Genomic DNA, 20,536 nt, shown 5'->3' with positions numbered 1-20,536 from the left:
TAACTTTTGAACTGCAGGGAAATTTGAATAATAGAATGTCACCCGAGGCATTAAAGTTGGTCAGCACATATGGGAGTTGTTTTATTCAGTTTCCTAGATTTACTTATATTAGAATTGGTGGCTTTGAAGATGAGCCTTTCAAATTGCCCAGATATGCTCTCGATAGTTATGTACTTTTAGAAGTTTGCAGACAGTTAGCTCATGTTGATAAGAAATTAGGGATGAAAAGTGAGTCTGAAGCAATTTTCCCAGTTGAACTCGGATATTATAGTTGCAAAACTGTTTCTGATGCATTGAACTTAGAATTGGAGCTCAAGAAGATGAATTTGCTGCCATATGTTGCTCGGCAGGGGTTTGACAGCAAAGAATATGCAATGAAGCACCTAAATGTTGATGTGAACTTTTCACATATGCCCCAGTTAGAAGACTATTGGGAGGATTGCTATGATGAATTTGAAGTTTGACAAAGATTATGGTCAAGGTTCACTTTATGGCAAATTATTACTTTGAAATTGCCAATGAACATTACAGAAATACAAGAAGAGGAAGGTGAAGATGTATTGGACCCGGAGTTCAATGAAAGAGTTCATGAGCAACCTATTCCTGAAATTGACTGGGATAGGAGAGAAGAAGAAAATATTCAATCTAAAACCTTTAATGTTATAAGGAGAACAGAGAAATGGTTAAGAGATCATAGGTCTGGAATAAGACTGACCACTACCTCAACCGAGAAATCAGTTGAGCAATCTCATGCTGTTGTACCAATTTCTTCTTGTAACATTATTGTTGATATTGCAGGTGTCACTGGTACTCAAGGTGAGAAGGTTCAAACTAGAAGATTTAAAGAACCACTATTTGGCCCCTCAACAGTTTGAGTCACTCGTTCCAGAAGTAAAAAGAAAGGTGCAAAAATTTCAGGAAAGGAAACTATCATAGTTCTTGATAGTGAAGAGGCACAAGTGATTATGGGTGAACCGGAAGCAAATATCCCTGCAACTCAAGATGCAGGTAAAGAAAAGGAGCAACCTAAGGAAAGCCCCAATCAAGTGACTACTTTGGCTACCATGGATTCATTTGAATATTAGATGCCACTAGCAAAGGTATCCCCAAATGTTTCAAGGTGGTTGGGAGCGTCAATTAGTAAGAAACGTAATGTAGTCCCTATCAGTGTACCCATGGAGGATATGGTGAGTAAATGCCTTGGGAAAACACCTAAGTCTAAAAAGCTAAAAGCAGAAGCTATGCTGGAAGTGGATGAGAATATAGGGCATTGGGTAGCTGAAGTGGCTAGGCCGATTTCAGACAAAGATCCAGAGAATGCTACTGAGCAGGATTTTGTTGTTGAAAAGGTTGATTTAGGAACTGCTTCAAGGGCTGTTGATGCAAAACACCTAGAGTCCTCCGCTAAAAGAATGTTGTCCAGAACATGGAAGGATGAGAAGGACAAATGGGAGTTGAAACAAACTATTAAGCAGATGGCAGAGTACATCAATGCCATACATCATCCCAGTCCATAGCCCTTGTCACATGTTTCTCAGAGTTTTGATCCTAAATCACCCATGAACCAAAATTTGTTGGATAAGGTTAAGAGAAATCATGTGTTGGCGGAAACCTTCGAGGAGTGGCTTGAATCCATAATTCAGCAGGGAACAGAGTATATCACTAATCTGATCAGAGTGTATGAGGATGCTGTAATTGTAACTCAAGAGCTTGAAACAAAGGTGTCGGCGTGGGAAAAGGAAAGGAAAAAATGGGCTGTAGTACTGATTCAGATGAAAGATGTGCAGAAATATGGTGTCATGAACTTCCTCACAGAAAAGGCAGTAAATGATTTGGATGACAAGGTACTGCATGTGGCCAAGGAAAACATTGAATGGAGAAATTCAATCATAAAGCAAGGTCACGAAGAGTCCATTAAGCTGTTGAAAAAATTGAAAGAACTCATTGCCGTGATGTAGAAAGACTTAAAGTGCATTGATGTACAACTTCTTAAGGAAGATGGACAAACTATTGAGTAGGTAGTAGATATGGTGCAAAGTTTCAAAGGGAAACTAAACTCGGTTAAAGAATCAAAATCTTTTACCAGAGATGACTTCACCAGGGTAGCTCGAATTGAATCTATGTTGGTTGTCTGTTCAGATCACTTTGAAGTGCACAAAATTAAAGTTACGCAAGTGGGTATGGACAAAGAAGTTTGGAAGCAACGCATCCTGCACATTGGGCTCCCACATTACCAGGTTGTTCATAACTTCTCCGCGGCTCATATGGAGTGGCGAAATATATGTGGCACCACGCACACCCTAGAGACAATTTAAGCCGTTTTCTATTCTTATCGTTATAGCTCTATTTACGACTTGTGGCCATTTAGTTAATTTCAGTTATGGGCGGTTGTTTCTTGAATTTCATAGTTTCATTTGTTAAAAAAGACAATTGAGCCTGGCGGCTATATATATTAGTAATAAATGTTTTGGCGCGATATATATATATATATATATATATATATATATATATATATATATATATATATTGTAAAAAATTAGGAGGAACAAACTGATCTCACTTGTAATTTCAGTGAAATACCCATCTTTGAATGGAATGGAATATATGATACAGCTCTAAAAAAACCTGTGTTATGAATGTGTAAAAATTTCTGTTGGAATGATTATGCGTACATGTATTTGATTCCTTTCTCTGATTTTTCATTTGAAGTCTGTGAATCAATTTGACAAAATGAAATTAGTTGAAAGCATTTGAATATTCTGATTCCCCTTGTCCTGTGAGTCGTGAGTGAGTATCAATCAGAGTTCAAATATTTTTGATCATTCTGTGAGTTAATTTTCATTCGAGACCAAATGTCTTACTATGAATTTCATTATCCATGATTAAGCATTCACGTTGTGTTGACTAGTGAATGTTGGAGCCTTTTGTTTGCTTTCCGGTTAAAAGTGAATTACACGATAAAATTTATTCAAAATTCATTGAATATCATATAGGGAGTTGTACCTTTATACAGAGGGTAAAATAATAATTATTTACCCAACTGTTGGTTCTCATTGGTTTTCTATTTGGGAAATAGGAGTATTTATTTATAAATTTTGAGAAATCCAATCCATTAACCAACACTGATTATTGGTTGTAAAAAATGAAGACTGGAAAATGTTAACTACCGCTTTGTTCCTTCGTACCGCTTGAGATCCTTGAACCGCTAGGGGTCTTCATACCTCTTTGGTCTTCATACCACTTGGGTCTTCAGTCAATCTGTGACCGGTAAACATCTTCTACAAAACACTAATAGTCTAAAGACTATAATACACAATACCGGTTGGAACAATTACTAGTTGAGTCATAACTCATACATCAAGAAAGTGTGTGTCCATCAATGACAATCAAAACATCATCAAAATGCCAACAATCTCCCCCTTTGGCATTGATGGCAACACTTAGGAAAATTTTGACATCTAAGTATTTTTACAACAAAAATTGCCATAATCAAAATTACTCCCCCTAAGCATATACACTATCCCTTTTGCAGAAATTACAATGTACACTACTTCCCAAAATGGTAACATGAAAGTATACATGAAATGGTAACATTCACCAAAATTTTAAATACTACTCCCCCTTTGCCAACAATGACAAAGTAATGCAGAATAACCCCTGTTTCCTTATACATAAAAATAGAGTAAATGTTCATGACAATAAGGAATCAAACTTATCAAAAACATATTTAAAGTCCCGCATAAAAGTTTTCATGGCCAATGTCCATACCTCAAGTAATGAGGTAGCAACCTCACTTTATGTCTGCATCTGGAATACCAGTTCTTCCATAGCATCAATGGTACTCATCTCTTGAGTTATCGTGATAGCTTCCAAATTGAGAAAACATTTCTGAAGAATTTGCAGTCTTGGTAATAAGAGCAGTTGAAGCTCCTGCAAATATTTAGACTGGTTGCTGATCTCTTATTCTATCTTAATAGTCTGAAGCTGATAATGATGAATTGTTTTCCCATATGTAGTGAAGGAATCATATGGCATCTTTAAGTTGTTTATATATGCATGTAGCTCCGATTGGAGTTTATCTTTTTGTTTAAGCACATCATCACAAAATAGATGGGGTTGGCAGATTTTACTCAACTATAACTTGCCCTCATCCATAGCAACACTGATATCCTTTTGTTGCTTCAGAAGTTGTGACCAGAGCTCATTCATTTTCTTGACTAAGGCAGTGTTGAGTGCCTTTTCATGATTCTTCTTCGCAGTGGCTGCAACAACATCTTCCAAGAATTGTACCTGGTCCTCCACTACGGTACAAAGAACTTTAAGCTTGGACAGAGACAAATCAGTACTAGGAAGGTTAGTACCAAGAATCAGATTGGTAAGGGTGTCAATCGCAGTTTGAATGACATCTTGTTCCTTCTTCCTCTGCAATGCTTCTAGTCTCTCCTGTGCAAGTTTTATGCTATGAAGTAGCTCAGACTCATCTGCGGATTGAAGATCAATAGGACTAGTGGTGTCAAATTGTTTGGCTTGACCACCGCTTGCCTTAGAAGTCTCTACTTGTTTTTTCTTCTTTACTTCCTTCTCCTTTTTTGCTCTTTTCTTTTCTTCTTCGTTCTTCTTTTGCTCATCTTTCTTCTTCTCCATTTGTTCTTTCCTCTTGTCCTCCTCCTACTTTTTCTTTTCTTCCTCCTTTTTCTCCTCTTCTTTCCTCTTCTCCTCTTCTTTTCTCTTCTCCTCTTCTTTTCTCTTCTTTTCTTCTTTCCTTTTCTCTTCCTCTTTCTTTTTCTCTTCTTCTTTTCTCTTGATTTCTTCTTGCTTTGCTTTTTCTTCTTATTCTTTCTTCATTTGTTCTTTCTCCTGCTTTTCTTTCTTAGCTTTTTCTTTATCTTGTTTCTCTTTCTCTTTTTCTGGAGTGACATCCTCAATATCTAAAGCATCCACATCAATAGGATCATTTTGCTTTGTCACTCTTTCCCCTTCACTATCAAAAGCCTCATTCAGTTTGCCTGAGGATAGGTCTGGTTCTTGTTTAGCCTTCATATTGGCTTCAGATACTTGGTGTAACCTGACAGCAGCTTTAGCATGTAAATGTGTGTCCTTTTCCACTTCGGAAGCTCTACCTTCTAGCAGTCTGAGTGTTCTCCTTCTAATGAAAAAGAGGCTTTTGTTCTTATCCATTATCTCAAATAATTCTGAATTTGAAGCATCAGGAAAATATTGTGCAAAAAATTTCTCCCTAATCTCTTGTTCTTTCTCAATGGCAATGCGCCATTTATTATCCAAAGAATTTTACAAAGAATCAAGTGTAACCGATCTAATTTCTGATGGTGATCGGTCATTAACACATAAATATTTAATGATTTCTTGCTCTACTTCTTCTTTCTCACTATCAGTAAAATCATCAAAATACTCTTTTAAATCATCAAGCACTTTCCTCCTAATATTCTTTATAGTCCTCTGACAATGTGTCATTGGTTTATAAGAGGAAACATCTATATTTATCGGTGCTGAAGTTGCAGGTGCATTGCCCGTAGGTTTTGCCTTCTTTCTTTATTCCCTTGTCTTCTTTGGTTGTATCTCCGGTTCAGTGTCCTCTAACTCTGGTGAGCTATTTTTGGTTTTCCACTTCCTCTCAAAGACTTTGGCTGGAGTAACCTTGGACTTCTTCTTGGATGGTGGCTGCTTGGTCACTTTTGGACTGGCAGAGGTAACCAGTGCAGATACCGATGGCACTTCTTTATCCTTTTTTAATTTTGGTTCTTCAACCGATGTTACCCTCTCCAAGTAGGTATCGGTTCACTTTTTCTTAGCATCCAGTTGTGAGGCAAGTAGGGTAGAGGCATACTCGATCAACATGTCGTTCACCACTTCATAACCCATAGGTTCAACTGCTTCCTTTTTGGGTTCCACCGCTTCCATTATGCATTCATTTGTCTATATTGTGAAGCAGATGGAATTTTCATACTTCTTTACTATATCACCAGATATCCTTATTCTCTGGTTCATCTTCCTATTGAATTCATCAAAATAATTATTAAGAACCTCGGGATATCTAGTTCTCATTGCTTGAAGACTTTCCCTAATTTGCTTGGAAATTGGTTGGTTAGCAGACCATTGAACATCACCTACTCTAGGTAAATAGCCTTGAAATTAGAAGAATAGACCGACCAGAAGTTGTCCAAACCTGAACCTTAGAGCATTGTCCTGTTTGATGGACTTCAGGTTCAATAGCAAGTGCTTATGTAGACAAGTACAAAGATCAAATGTAGTGTCTTCCTGAATCATTTTGTAAGCAACATTCACCGCAGTAGTAGAGACAGAGTTCATTATGCTAGCATACAATATCTGGTAACCAATCACCATGCAAGCATACTTCACCAGATCATCTTTGATGGTGTTGATGGTCATTGCCCATTGGTCACTCAGAGAACCGGTGAGCTTAGTCTTTTGAGTCTTGGTGACCTTCCTTAGTGCTAGTACCTCTCCAATGTTGCAGAAACTGGTGATGACATGAATTGCTTCCAGTGTAATGTCATGTGTCAGTTTGACATACATCTTATCACCATGTACTCTGTTGAGGATGATGTGGATATGATCTTCTGTGAACTCTTCCAGAAAATATACTGTATTATGCAGTTTCATCTTCTTAAGGACACTGTACTCTGGTTTGATCTTCTTATCATCCCCACAGAACAGGCTTAGCTGGGAATGAATCACCAAGGATCCTAGGTCTTCTAATTTATAGTCAATATACCCTGAAACATCTTCCTCGACAATAACTCCGACGGGTATTTGGGATAGGGCATTGTATTTCATTTTACTTTGAATAAATTCAGCTGAATCTACAGGTGCACTAGAACTAGAGTGTGATGCAGAAGCCATGACAAGAAAAAAATTTGAGAAATACCTTCACAATCCAAAATTAGGGTTTAGCAATGTCACCCACAATACACCACTTTGGTTGCAAGATTACCACTTAGTGTTCTTCACTGATAGATTGAAAAAGATCTCTAGATTCCTCTGCAAGAATTTGAATTCACTTTGAATCGCTCGATGAATCACTCTTTGTCGCTCTGCACTTGAAAATTCTTCGCTCAAAAACAGATAAGTGAAAAATGGCATCAAAAAACCCTTTTAAAAAAACTTTCACCTATCATAATAAATGCATCACCGTTAGGGCACAAAACCTAATTTTGCCTTTTACCACTTCTAGTCTTTTGTCGATTGATAGGTAACATATATTGGTTAAGGTCTTTACCGATATAAATCGGGGGTTTGAAACATTTCAACTATTTGTTCCCCCTAAGCTTTTCTGAAGCTCATTTTGTCAGTTCAAAGACTTCCACACTAGGTGCAGAAATTGGTTCATCCTATGACACTTCTTCAGGTTTCTTTTTCCAAGTTTTATTCATTCCTACTTGAATGGTTTCAACATCAATCTTCCCTTCTGGAGTGATCAGTACATCATCTGATAGGTTCTTTCTCATTCTGTAAGTTCTAGCAGTGTGTCTTGGTTTGTTGCAATGATAGCATACCATTCCAGGTGTTCTCCATAGCCCATTATTCATACTTCCATTCTTCCTTTTGCATGTTGCAGTAGTGTGACCGCTACCATGATAGATCAAACAAGTTGCTCTCCAACTGGTTGTCACTTGATAACCACCTGATCGATGGTTATAGGTATTGTATCGATTAGGATTCCAGTTCACAAAAGGTTCCGAGATAACTCCTTGAGTCTTTGGAGGATATCTGCCAGTGTTGTGCAAAACTGACCTGCATTCAAATGCTCTATGCCCAAACTTGTTGCATGCATAACAGTTAACATTGAATCTATTGGATCTAGGCTTATTGTTTAGAAAATAAGGAAAATTGTTGTAGGCCTTGCTTCTACACACATTAGCAGTATGTCCTTCTTTGAGACAATTAAAGCAAATAGGTTTAAATTTTTGCTTACCTTTATCCTTGGAGATTGGTTGCTTCTTTGATGGTTTAGCTTTTGTTCTAGAGGTCTCACCTTCCTCATACCCAGAGAAACCAAGTCCAGTGGTATTCTTTACCGGTTTTGCCGATTCAAGCTTTTGCTCTAGCTTAGCAATACTTTGATTGAATTTGGCAAGTATCTCCTTTGACTCGGTAAGTTCCTTGGAAACAGCAGCATTGGATTCCATCAATGTTGCATTCTTAGAAATAGCCATGTTTAGTTCACCTTGCATTTCTTCTTTTTCCACTTCACTCTCTTGGAGGTGAGCGGTAAGGGCACTAATTTCTTGCTTCCGCTCAGAGATCTCATGATCTTTGTCTTTTACCAGATCTTCAGCTTTCCTTCTGTTCTCAAGCTCTTGACACATTCTAATAGTCAGTCCTTCGAACTCTTTTATCGTATTGGCTTTGGATTCATTCAGTTTTTCTACTTCTTGAACTAGGGCATCCATGTTTGCTTCATCAGAAGAGCTATTTTCAGTAAGTTCCATCAGTTTCTTAGCATGCTCTCTTCTCTTGGCCAAAGAGACTTTATACTTGACTTTGAGTTCATCATAGGCTCTCTCGGTCAGAGTGAGACGATGAGTAAGTTCGCTCACACTGTATTCCCCCATATCTCCTTCCAAGTGGTTAGACTTATAGAAAGGTTGGCTCTGATACCAATTGATGAATACTAAGAGGGGGGGTGAATTAGTATACCAAAAAATACTGTAAACAAACTCTTAAACAGTTTAGCAGATAATCGGTATAGAAGATTCACTAATAAACCAGTTAAGATAAATGCAAACCAAATAGAAAATAAAGCATTCACCCACGAGAGAACAATCACCATAACACAAGATATTTGACATGGAAACCCAAATGGGAAAAACCGTAGTGAGCAGAAACTCACAAGTAACTATCTACAGAATTAGAAACCAGACCGGTTAAGGTCATACAATGTTCTTCACCAGAATAGATCCTGTTAGGAATCTAGATCTCTATTAGGAGATAAGTCCTGTTAAAGACTACCTTGTTATTCATTTCAGATCCATAGTTGTGAACCACCTTGTTAGAGGATTTACAAACACTTTGTTGGGCCTACCCGGTTAAGGGTTTCAGACTTGTCGAAGATATTAGTAATCAACAAGTGAGTGATCTATATACTAGCACAGTATGCTTGGTTAGATCCTTGATAGCTCATTGTTAATGCATTTCAGCGTTACTTCAATATTCAATATCTCCACACGCTAACTCTTCACACAAACCTAATCTTCTCTGCAAAGATCGCACATAACCTTCTCATACATCATACATGCAAACCCTAGACATGATGTCCTTATAAAGGAATATGATTGCATGTCGGTCCAATAGGATTAGACTACAAGTTCCTAGGTTCAGTGCATCTAGACTCATTTGGTAACATGACACAAAATCACCGCCAAAGTGTCGGTGGATGATAACTCATTACACATTATAGAAATATCGGTGGGTAACTCATCACAGAGTAATACCGGTTGATACAGTATACCGATTACTGGTTGTCAAAAATGAAGACTAGAAAATGTTAACTACCACTTTGTTCCTTCGTACCAATTGAGATCCTCCAACCACTTGGGGTCTTCATACCACTTGGGTCTTCAGTCAATCTGTGATAGGTAAACATCTTGTGCAAAACACCGATAGTCCAAAGACTATAATACACAATATCGGTTGGAACAATTATAGATTGAGTCATAACTCATACATCAAGAAAGTGTGTCCATCATGAAGAAAGTGTGTGTCCATCAATGACAATCAAAACATCATAAAAATTCCAACAACCATATGGTGTCGTGAGGGGTCATATGGTGTTGTATGGGGTCATATGGTGTCCTAAGGGGACATAGAACACCATATGACCCCTTAGGATACCATATGGTGTTTTTAGGGGTCATATGGTATCTTGCGGGCTCATATGGTGTCCCAAGGGGTCATAGAATACCATATGACCCCTTAGGACACCATATGTTGTCATTAGGGGTCATATGGTGTCCTAAGGGGTCATAGGACACTGTATGACCCCTTTGGACACCATATGATGTTATTAAGGATTATATGGTGTTGTATAGGGTCATATGGTGTCCTAAGGGGTCATAGAACACCATATGACCCCTTAGGACACCATATGACCCCTTAGGAAATCATGTGACCTCTTAGGACACCATATGGTGATGTTAGGGGTCATATGGTGTCCTAAGGGGTCATAGGACACTATTTGACCCCTTAGGACACCATTTGGTGTTGTTAGGGGTCATATGGTGTCCTAAGGGGTTATAGAACACCATATGACCCGATAATAGACCATATAACCTCTAACGACACCATATGACCCCTTAGGACACCATATGGTGTCATTAGAGGTCATATGGTGTCCTAAAGGGTCATAGAATACAATATGACCCCTTAGAACATCATATGACGCCTTAGGAAACCATATGACCCCTTTGGACACCAGATGATGTTGTTAGGGGTCATATGGTGTTCTAAGGGGTCATAAAACACCATATGACCCTTTAGGAAACCATATGGTGTCAATAGGGGTCATATAGTGTCCTAAGGGGTCATAGAAGACCATATTTCCCAATTGGACACCATATGACCCCTTAGTAGACCATATGGTATCCTTAGGGGTCATATGGTGTCCTAAGGAGTTATAGAATACCATATGATCCCTAACGACATCATATAACCCCTTAGGACACCATATGACCCTTAACGGAACCATATGACCCCTTAGGACATGATATGGTGTTGTTAGGGGTCATATGGTGTCCTAAGGGGTCATATGGTATTGTAATGGGTCATATGGTGTATTAAGGGGTCATATGGTGTCCTAAGTATCAATATGACCACTACCCTCAACCCTATCTACCCTAAACAATGTTCCATCAATCTTGTACCCCATACCATAAACCTTGTATCCTACAACCTATTATCTAAATCCTATATAGGAGAGGGAGAAAAAAGAGGGGATAGGGAAGAATAAAGAGAAAGAGAGATCTACGAATAAAGGGAGAGGTGGGTAGGGAGTGGTTGAGAGAGCTAGAGACGGAAGAGTAGATAGGTGAGGGAGAGAGAGAATAAAATAAGAGAGATAAGTGCACAAAGAGAGAAAGAGGGGTAAGCAGGTGGAAATGAAATAATTAGAGAGGAAAGAGATATAGAGGTGAGAGATCTAGAGCCTAGGAAGAGAGAGGTGAGAGGCCTAGGGTGGAAAGATAGAGGTGAAGGAGATACAAGGGGACTAAGAGACAAAGAGGGAGATGCAGATATGTAAAGATGGAGAGAAGGAGAACAATCAGTATGGAAAGAGAGGTTATGAGGGAAAGGTATTCATTAAGAGAACACAAAGAGAGTGGAGATAAACAATAAGAAGAGAAGAGAGATAGAGGGAGGGAAGGATAGATATGGAGATAAGGAGGGAAGGTGAGAGAGAGAGGACAAGAGTATAGGAGAGACCTAGAGAGGGGAGAGAGAAAAAATAGAGAGAAGAAAGGGGGAGTAATAGATCAAGATTTTTTTGGTAGATAAAGAGGTCACGAGAGAGATAAGAGAAGGAGAGAGTTCATAAAGGGAGATGGGTAAGGGGTGATGGAGAGAAATGGAGAGAACTAGACAGGGGATAAATAGAGAGATGAGATATGTAAAGCATGAGAGAGAGATTAAATACCTAGATGGGAGAGATAGATGAGAGATAGATAGAGGGGCTTAAAGATAGGTTACTAATGAGACATTAATGGATAAGTATAGAGGTGGAGAGGGAATGAGGGAGAAACCTAGAAATTTGAGAGAGGGAGGTAGAGAGAGTAGGAGGGAGAGGTGACAACCTAGACAATGGAGAGAGGGAATGGATAGAAGAGAAAAGAGATGACCAATAGGGGATGGATGGAGAGGTAGACATGGAGGGATTCAGAGACCTAATAAATGAGGAGATAGATAGGTTTAGAGAGAGAGAATAGAGGGAAAGAGTTCATAAATGGATAGGGGTAAGGGAGAGGGAGAGAAATATGGAGATGGGGGGAGAGAACTAGAGGGTTGACAATTAATTAGGTGAGATACCTAGAGGGGGAGAGAGAGGTGGGTAATAATATAGGGAGGGAGAGGTAGTGTGGTGAATAGGGAGGGAGGAAGAGACCTAGATATGGGGAGAGAGAAGATAGAAGGGATAGGTAGTGACCAAGAGAATGGAGAGGGAGGGGAGTGAAATAACAAGAGAATGAAAGAGAAGAAGAGAGAGGGAGGGATTTAAGGATAGATATGGGGTTAAGGAAGGAATGAAAAATAGATAAGTTGGGTTTACCTAAAGAGGGGAGAGAGAAGTGAGAAAGACAAGAGAGGGATAGAGATAGGTCTAGAGTTTGGGGACGATAAAGAGAGTGAGATACATAGTTGAAGAATGCTAATAGGAGCATGTTGATTACTGAAATTTGACTAAATCTAAAATTTATATGAACCGCTTAAAACTAGAATCTACATTATAAGTCCTATAGAGTTGAAACCACTCTCAAACATCCTGCCAATATATACATGAAATATAACTTAAAGACTTATTCTTAAATGTTATATTTCATGTATATATTCTCCTTTGAGGGTGGATATAAATTGTGCCCAGACTGGAAAATCTACACACTCACAAAACCTTCACTTTGGACAATGCAAAACATTTAGTGCGTGCCAAATTTGGTGCTCGCCAAATGTAAAAAATTGACTTTTCACATTTGGCGAGCGCCAAATGTGAAAATTCAAAATTTTGCATTTGGCGAGTGCCAAATAGGGAAAGCACCATATTTGGTGCTCACCAAATGGTTTGGATTGGAAACCACCAACCCTTTGGGTTGGATTGTACTTGGAAATCTAACCCAAAGGTTTGGAAGACCATTTCAGGCCTGAGACGTGTTTTTATCAGAAGATTAAAAAATTTCACATATTTTTGGTCGTGCTCTCCATCAGGTTTGCACATGTTTCAATAAAACTATAAAAAAAAATCATAACAACCTCAATCTCTCTCTTAGCTATCCAAGCATGTAATTTTTTTTGCATTTTGATTTCATTAAGACTTTCATCTATAATTTCTTTTGTTAGTGTGTCCAATTTTTATCAAAAACCAACATGCACTATTTTGGGTATAGTTTTTTACACGTTCATTGGATTTTGAGGAAACTTATATTTTTAGAAACTAGACTCCATTCTACACAATTTAAAAAAAAATAAAATTGATTTTTCATTAGTTATCAAACATTTTAGGGGGGCCACAACAGATGCTATGTTATGTTTTTTGCATAAAAACAGGACCACTTTTTGTTGCCCCCCTTTTTGAAGCCCTTAATCTCCACCATTTTCAAAAAAAATTAGTAGTTTAGAAAGTAGACTCGAAGCACTCAGCCTCTTGTTCTTGTTGCATCTTCAAATTTGGAGTGTAACTATCTTCAATTTGTCGTTGAAGTTTAGACTGCTGATTTCAGAAGAAAAAAAAGTGGCATCTTAAGACCCCCTTTTGGTACCACAACTTGGTGCACATACCCATTTCAAGTAAAGGATGCAGAGGAAAAAATAATTGCTATTAATAAACTGTCAGAACTTGATCTTTTCGGCATGATTTGGCATGAATGAGTACGCAGTTTTCAAATCATTACAGATCGTGCGGCCGATATTTTAGGCCAGTCCCTAAGATTTGTTTTATTTAAAACAAGTTACTTCCCTTTATCATTTACCCAATTTGGTAAGTAGAAGGTTAATGCAGGCGACATTTCTTGCTCCCGAGTCTATAAATTCTCAGCTGTGCATGAAAGGTGAGCACAAGTTCTTCCTCTTTTCTTGTTGGTTTTCATGAATTGAAAGTGTTATTTGATGTTTCAGTCGGTTCAGTCAATTCTTCTCGATGTGCATTTTCTAATTGTAAAACTAAATTGAGACCGAAAGTACCTCAAGTAGACCAGAAGTCTTAGCTAGTTAGTTCCCTGCCTGACATATGAGATACCTTTCTACTGTTAGTAGATTCAAATGAATTCCATGAAATAATGCAAAATTATGCTAGCTCCCCTTTGATGGAGAAAATTTTAGATAGTGGGTTGATAGAAGATGTTGCATTTCCTCCCATTGTGTCATGTCCAGAAGTAGTTTTGGAATGTATGAGTAGATATGATCCTCTAGAGAGGTGTGTAAGAGATGCAAAGGGTAAGTTTTTTGTTGCAATTAATCAGGAGGTTGTCTCCATCATAATGAAAATACTAGAGAGAGAGCAATATGAGGACTGGACGGTATGCAAGTCGCAAGGGCTTTTCTTTGAGAAGAAGTCATGTTATAGGAGTGTCATTGCAAGAAATTGGTTATTAAAATTTCAAAAGGGGGTTCAAGACTGCCAAGCCCATTAACCCGAGAGCATATGATTCAGGAAGTACGGGACATAGTCATTTTATTGCATAGAATGCGGGGAAATCAGATAGCCTTTTATTGGGAGGATTGGATGTATTTCTTTATTCAGGTCATTTTTGGTGACAAGAGATACATAGATTGGGCAGAGTTAATTGCAGAAAGAATGCATGAGGGTTTAAGTTGTTTTGGGAACAAAAAATTCTATATGTCATTCTACCTCATATATTGTTTAGCTTGTACTCATCAATGGGTAGGTCTGTATCATGAAACTTGGCAGAATGATATGAAGATATATGAATATCACTTGCATTTGCAACAACATAGGGTTACTGAAAATTATTATAAGGTTCACAATATTTTCCTAGGAAGGTTACTATTTGAATTGAAAGGAGATGTTCATAAGAGATTGACTGAGGAAGCTATGTAGTTAATAAATATATATGGAAGCTTCTATATTGAGTTCTCCAAGTTCACTTATTTGAGGGTTGGTGGCTTTGAAGGAGAACCGTACAAATTGTCGAGGTATGCCTTTGATAGACAAGTATTAATTGAAGTTTGCAGGCATTTGGCTCATATAGATAAAAAATATGGGGAAGAACACCAAATAGGAGTTTTCTTCCCCATTGAGCTCACATACTACACTTGTAGCAGTGTTTCAGATGCTTTGAATTCGGAATTAGAGTTCAAAAGGTTCAATTTTCAGTTGTATTTCCCCCGCACTGAATTTGATACTAGAGGATTTGCAATGATACACTTTACATTCAGGGAGAATTTTCGACATGTACCTGATTTAGAAGACTTTTGGGTGGATTGTGTGGATGAGTATGAAGTCCAAAAAAGAGCTCACTTGAGACTCATAGTGAAGCAAATTTGGGATTATGGTCTGAAGATAAACACTACAAATATTGTGGATGATGAAAATGATTTGCTTGATTCCAAATTTGTTGATGATAGGCAGCCTGGGGTAATACCAGAGATTGACTGGACAAAGGATGAGAAGAGAAGATTCAAACTAGGACGATCTTGGTCATTTGAAGAATGGAGAAGTGTCTTAAAAAGCGAAGACCAAGAAAAAGTTCAAGGAAAGATTCTACCTCACCCACCAAGGTCTTGGTATCTAATTCTCTTGTCCCATCTTGTGCTGCAGGTTTGCAAAAACAGGGAAAAGGAGGACAGAGAGCAAAGACAGTGCAAACCAAAGAGGAGACAACTTCTATTAGAGCCACCTGCTCAAGAAGAAGAGGTGAAAGACATTCCTCACCTATTGATACTGTAGTCATTGATCTTGATATGGATGCTAAATCAATTGATCCAATCAAAGAGCGACAAGGTCTAGTGGATGAGGGTAATAAGTAGCATGAACAGGAAGCCCCAAATGAAGTTACTATTATGGTAGTCAGGGATGGAAAAGAAACTGGAACTGGCCCAGATAGGTCTCAAGTTCCTTCAACACCAGTATGGTTAGAAAACATGTTAAGCAGCAAGAAGCAAAATATTGTTCTAGCCTCGATTCCAATCGAAGATATGGTGAGTAAGTGCTTGGGAAAAACTCCTAAGGCAAAGAAGTAAAAAACCATGTCAAAGATTGATTTCGATGTAGATAGTGGGAACTGGATTGCAGAGATAGCACATCCATTAACAGATGAGAAGACAGAGAGCCCTATAGCTCAAGACTTTGTTGTTGAAAGGATTAAAATCAGAACTGCCTCTCGAGCTACAAATGTGCTTCATCTTGAAGCTTCAACAAAGAAAATCATAACCAGGACCTGGAAAGATGAGAAGGATAAACATCAGATGAAAGAGATGTTATGGAGGATGCCAGATTATATTGAGGCAATCAATTATCCAAATCCTCAGCCTCTATCACAACTTCCAATGTCTTTCGATCCTAAGTCCCCTACAAATCAGAAGACTCTGGAACAAATACAGAAATGCGGGTTGATCACAAAAATTGTGATGGAGTGGCTAGAAAGAATCCAGAAGTCCGGTGCAAAATACTTTGTTAATTTAAGAAGAGTATATAATGGGGTGATACAAGTCATGAATGAACTGGAAGTCAAGATCATCAATTGGAAAAATGAAGAAGGAAAATGGGTGCCAAAAGCTACACAGATGTGAGAAGTGCAAAATTATGGGGTAATGAAGTTTCTTGCGAAAAAACCTGTGGCAGGTTTGGATGATGCCATTTTGTATGTGTGCCAGAAGAATATTGAATGGAGAAATTCTTTGATAAAATAGGCTTATGAGGACTTCACGAAACTGATAAATCAACTTGCAGAGTTATTCACCTCCATGAGAAATGAACTCGTGTGCATTGCGATAAAATGTTTGAAAGATGATGGAAGAACCCTTGAGACAGTTGTGGTTATAACTGAATCATTCAAGGGAAAAATCAATTATGTGATAGAAGCTAAGGATTTAGTTCTGGATGACCTCAGTGTGATTGCTAAAATTGAATCACTCCTATTTTTATGCATCAGACATCTGGATAGTCACTCCGACAAAGTTGTGCAGGTTCAAAAGGAAAAAAAAGTCTAGAAACAACGAATGGCACACATGGGATTACCTCATAACAAAATCATTAAACACTTTGCCACTGCACATGCGGATTGGAAGAAAGAAGCAGTTACCATAACTGCATAGTAATATTTTTCACTGATGATAGATCCTTTTACTTGTTGGTTGCAAAAAACAATTTTTTTTATGTTGGTTTCACTGACTTTGCGTTGCGGAAGTTGTTGGCTTTCCGTGTTTCTCGTTTTAACTGTTGGCCAGGTTGTGGCTATATATTTATGTTTTTGAGACTCTAGAAAGGTCCAAAAATATGTGATTTTTTGAGGGTAGGTAATATTTGTGTTTTTCTTTGAGGAATTGGTAGAAACTGGAATGATTGATCAATCAATATAAGTTGTGGTGTTATCTTTAAATTTGGATGTTTAAGGAATAGCAACATTTCCTTAGAAGTTTGTATAGATATATAAAAATGACCTTATTCCCAAATGAATATTTTATGTTCATTCCTCTATTTTAGTTAAATTTAATTTAACTAAATCACTTGCATTCCTCTATTTAATTAAGTAAATTATTCAATTTATTTAATTAAAATCACTAGAACCTTTTGCATCATTTAATTGAATAAATCATTTTATTTAATTAAACCCCTTTCTATCTACTTTTAATTAAATTTACATTTAATTAATAGTCCACCCCAAATTGAATAAATCTAATTTATTCAATTTCCCAAATTGCAACCAAATTGAAATAAAGCAATTTATTTTAATTAAATCCTATTATTCCTCACCCACTTGCATTTTCCTACATCTCCCACTTGCAACCTAAATCCCCTTCCTAAATTCTTCTAGAATTCATGTAATCCTAATTAATTAACCCAAACCTATTCATTATTCCCTTTCCATAAATTTGAGGAGGTCACCTTTATCCATTCAATAAGATAACTTGTTGAATGGCCCCAAATTTGGAAGGACTCTTAAAAATTTGTCCCCAAAGTCTTCAAACCATTAATGGTTAACTAACCCTTAGTGGCATGGTTAGAGACTTTTTGACTAACTTAACCTCCATCTAACCCAAGAGTCTCATCAAGCATTTATTGCTTTGACCATGGTTATCCCTTTAACCTTTGCACAAGAGTTTATCCTTTGGGTAAAAGCTTTATCCATTGGATAATCCTAGCCTAACCTTAACCCTTACCTCCTAAGGTAACCTTCATGTCTTCTCAAGCATTTAATGCTTCTTACCTCTCCTCTCAACCAACCTTATATTGACAATTGTCACCATTTCATTGGTGAAAATTGAAAACATGGATTCACAACTTTCAATCTTGACCCTTGATCAACTCTTTCAATCTTGACCATCCATTGCCCTATTTTTGCTATAAATAGAGCTCCCATTCTTCCATTTTAGAGATCCATGCAAGCTTTTAGTATCTTATTTATGCTCAATTTTATCAATACATTTAGTCTCTCTTTGCAATAGGAATTAATCTAATAAGCATTTTAGACCATTTCCTTTATCATTAGTTTAAATCATAAGCTAGCATATCATGTTAGGATAGTATTTATACTAACCTTGTCATCTTAGAATCTAGTTTAACTCATTTATAGAATCATGCATAGATAGGATGCATTCATGTTAAAATCAATCAAAAGCATCCCTCGTTCTTGTATTTGTCATCCCTAAACCACTTTGCTCAATAATCTGAGAGCAAAGACATTGGTTTGAGGGACCTTGTGAGATAGAGAACCATGGAACCAACCTTGGGAAGTTGAGTCATCCTTCATGACTCCATAACTTGCACCAAGAAGTCCTGTGGGTGTGTGAGCAAGCCTCTTTGAGCTTCATTTTTCACATGTTAAGTTTCATTGACCCACTTTTCCCGCATACATTTCTGGCACCCACCGTGTGGCTCTACCTCATTAATCAAATTGGTTTTTAAAAATAATCACTTTTGCAGGTATGCGGGAAATATGAATCAGCACGTAGGGAACATCCCTTAGCGCATCTGGTGAATATTTTAGTGCATCCAGTGTACTATTTAGCGCATGGGGTCTATTTTATAGCGCATGCAGTCTTTACCTTAGCGCATCATTCCCACTAATATTATCCTGTAGGTCTCGACGTGGGAGAAAAATAGAGCAGCGCATCCGAAAAATAGCTTAGCGCATCGGGTTTGTCTGATAGCGCATCACAGTCATCTTGTAGCGTGTACAATCTGTTCTGTAGCTCATCACAGACAAAGGCAAAAACTAAAATTGTAACCGAGCCTAAAAATAGACTTGTTGAAGTCCACAAGAGCCTGTATTTTTTTTTAACTATTTTGGTTGGTATTTTGCAGGGTCTTTAACATTTTTTCTTGCAGGGAGGAGACTAGTTTTACTTTTAGAATTACCCTAATTTAAGTTTTTACTAACCTAGTTGAGTTAGTTAAAATTTAAAGTTGTTTAATTCTCATGGGGTAAAATTGAACTCACCTTGTTTGGGATATAAAAAGAACCACAAAAACACTCTTTTTGCTTTCCTAGAAAAATAAAATCTTCAAATGGGGTCTTAAAAAGAACAAGTCAATTTTCCATTTTTGCAATCAAAAAGAGGTTAAAAAGAACTTCACCATCCTTTGGTGCATAAAAGGATCCATTTTTAGTTTTTGCAAAGTAAAGAATCACACCAAGTCTTAAAAGGTCTTTTTCAGTTAAAGAGGGAAAATCTTCCCCTTTCAATCGATTTCTTTTGTTGACAAAACATTGTGTTCATTTTGTTGACTAGGTTCCTTTTCAACAGATCAGAAAATCATTGCCTTGAAAAAGTTAAAAAGAACACCATGTTTTCATGGAGCAACATCTCCATATAGGATTAAACAAATCATTGCTTTGAAGGGCTAAAAAGAACAACTTGATTGCCTTGTCTCGAAAGTGGAAGGTATATGCTCTTCCCTTAATTGGGTGATCAAAAAGCCAAACCACTCTTAAGCTTTCTGTACTTCAAGCATTTACATCCTTTAGCAGGCCTGCCTTGCTGAGGGGTTGAAAAACTCTTAAAGCCGTTCTTTGGTCGGTGTGAAGGGAATGACCTAAGTGGGGAACAACTTTGAAGCCAAGTATTCCAACCCACTATAATCAAAAGTGGAAAGTGACGAAAGTCCTTTCAACGATTGTGCGTAGTGATTAGCCTTCCCCCAGTATCCTTGAGATACGTAAAGCCTTTTTTCTAAAGGTTGGGAAGCCTCCTGAGGGTTTTTATCACTGACGGCTGAATAGGAAGCTTGATTAAGAACCTTAGCATAGAAACTTTGAGTTGAGCCAGTAATCAGACATTTGTAATATCATAGTGCAAGGGTGGGGAAGAATCCACCCCCAAGATTGCTCACCATATATCTCCCAAAATAACTACTCAATTATGAAGCAATTCACTTTGGGTTAATTCTTGGCAAAAGGCAAAAAAATGGGCGCCCCCTAGGGGGTGACTCGACTGTTTGAGCTGACGGAGTATCGAGACCAGTGGGCTATGATATTGCTTATGACCCTTGAATAAAGAGTCTGATTGAAGTGCATGTTGTATCTAAACCTGTTGAAACATTGGGGATTTGAACACATCCTCACAGAACATACACTCATTATTTAGATTAAGCAAAATGGTTGTCTCTTTGGTG

This window comes from Cryptomeria japonica, chromosome 1 (assembly GCF_030272615.1).
Source record: "Cryptomeria japonica chromosome 1, Sugi_1.0, whole genome shotgun sequence".
Classification (NCBI taxonomy): Eukaryota; Viridiplantae; Streptophyta; class Pinopsida; order Cupressales; family Cupressaceae; genus Cryptomeria; species Cryptomeria japonica.
The sequence above is the reverse complement of the archived record's forward strand: the minus strand, read 5'-3'. Positions refer to the sequence as shown.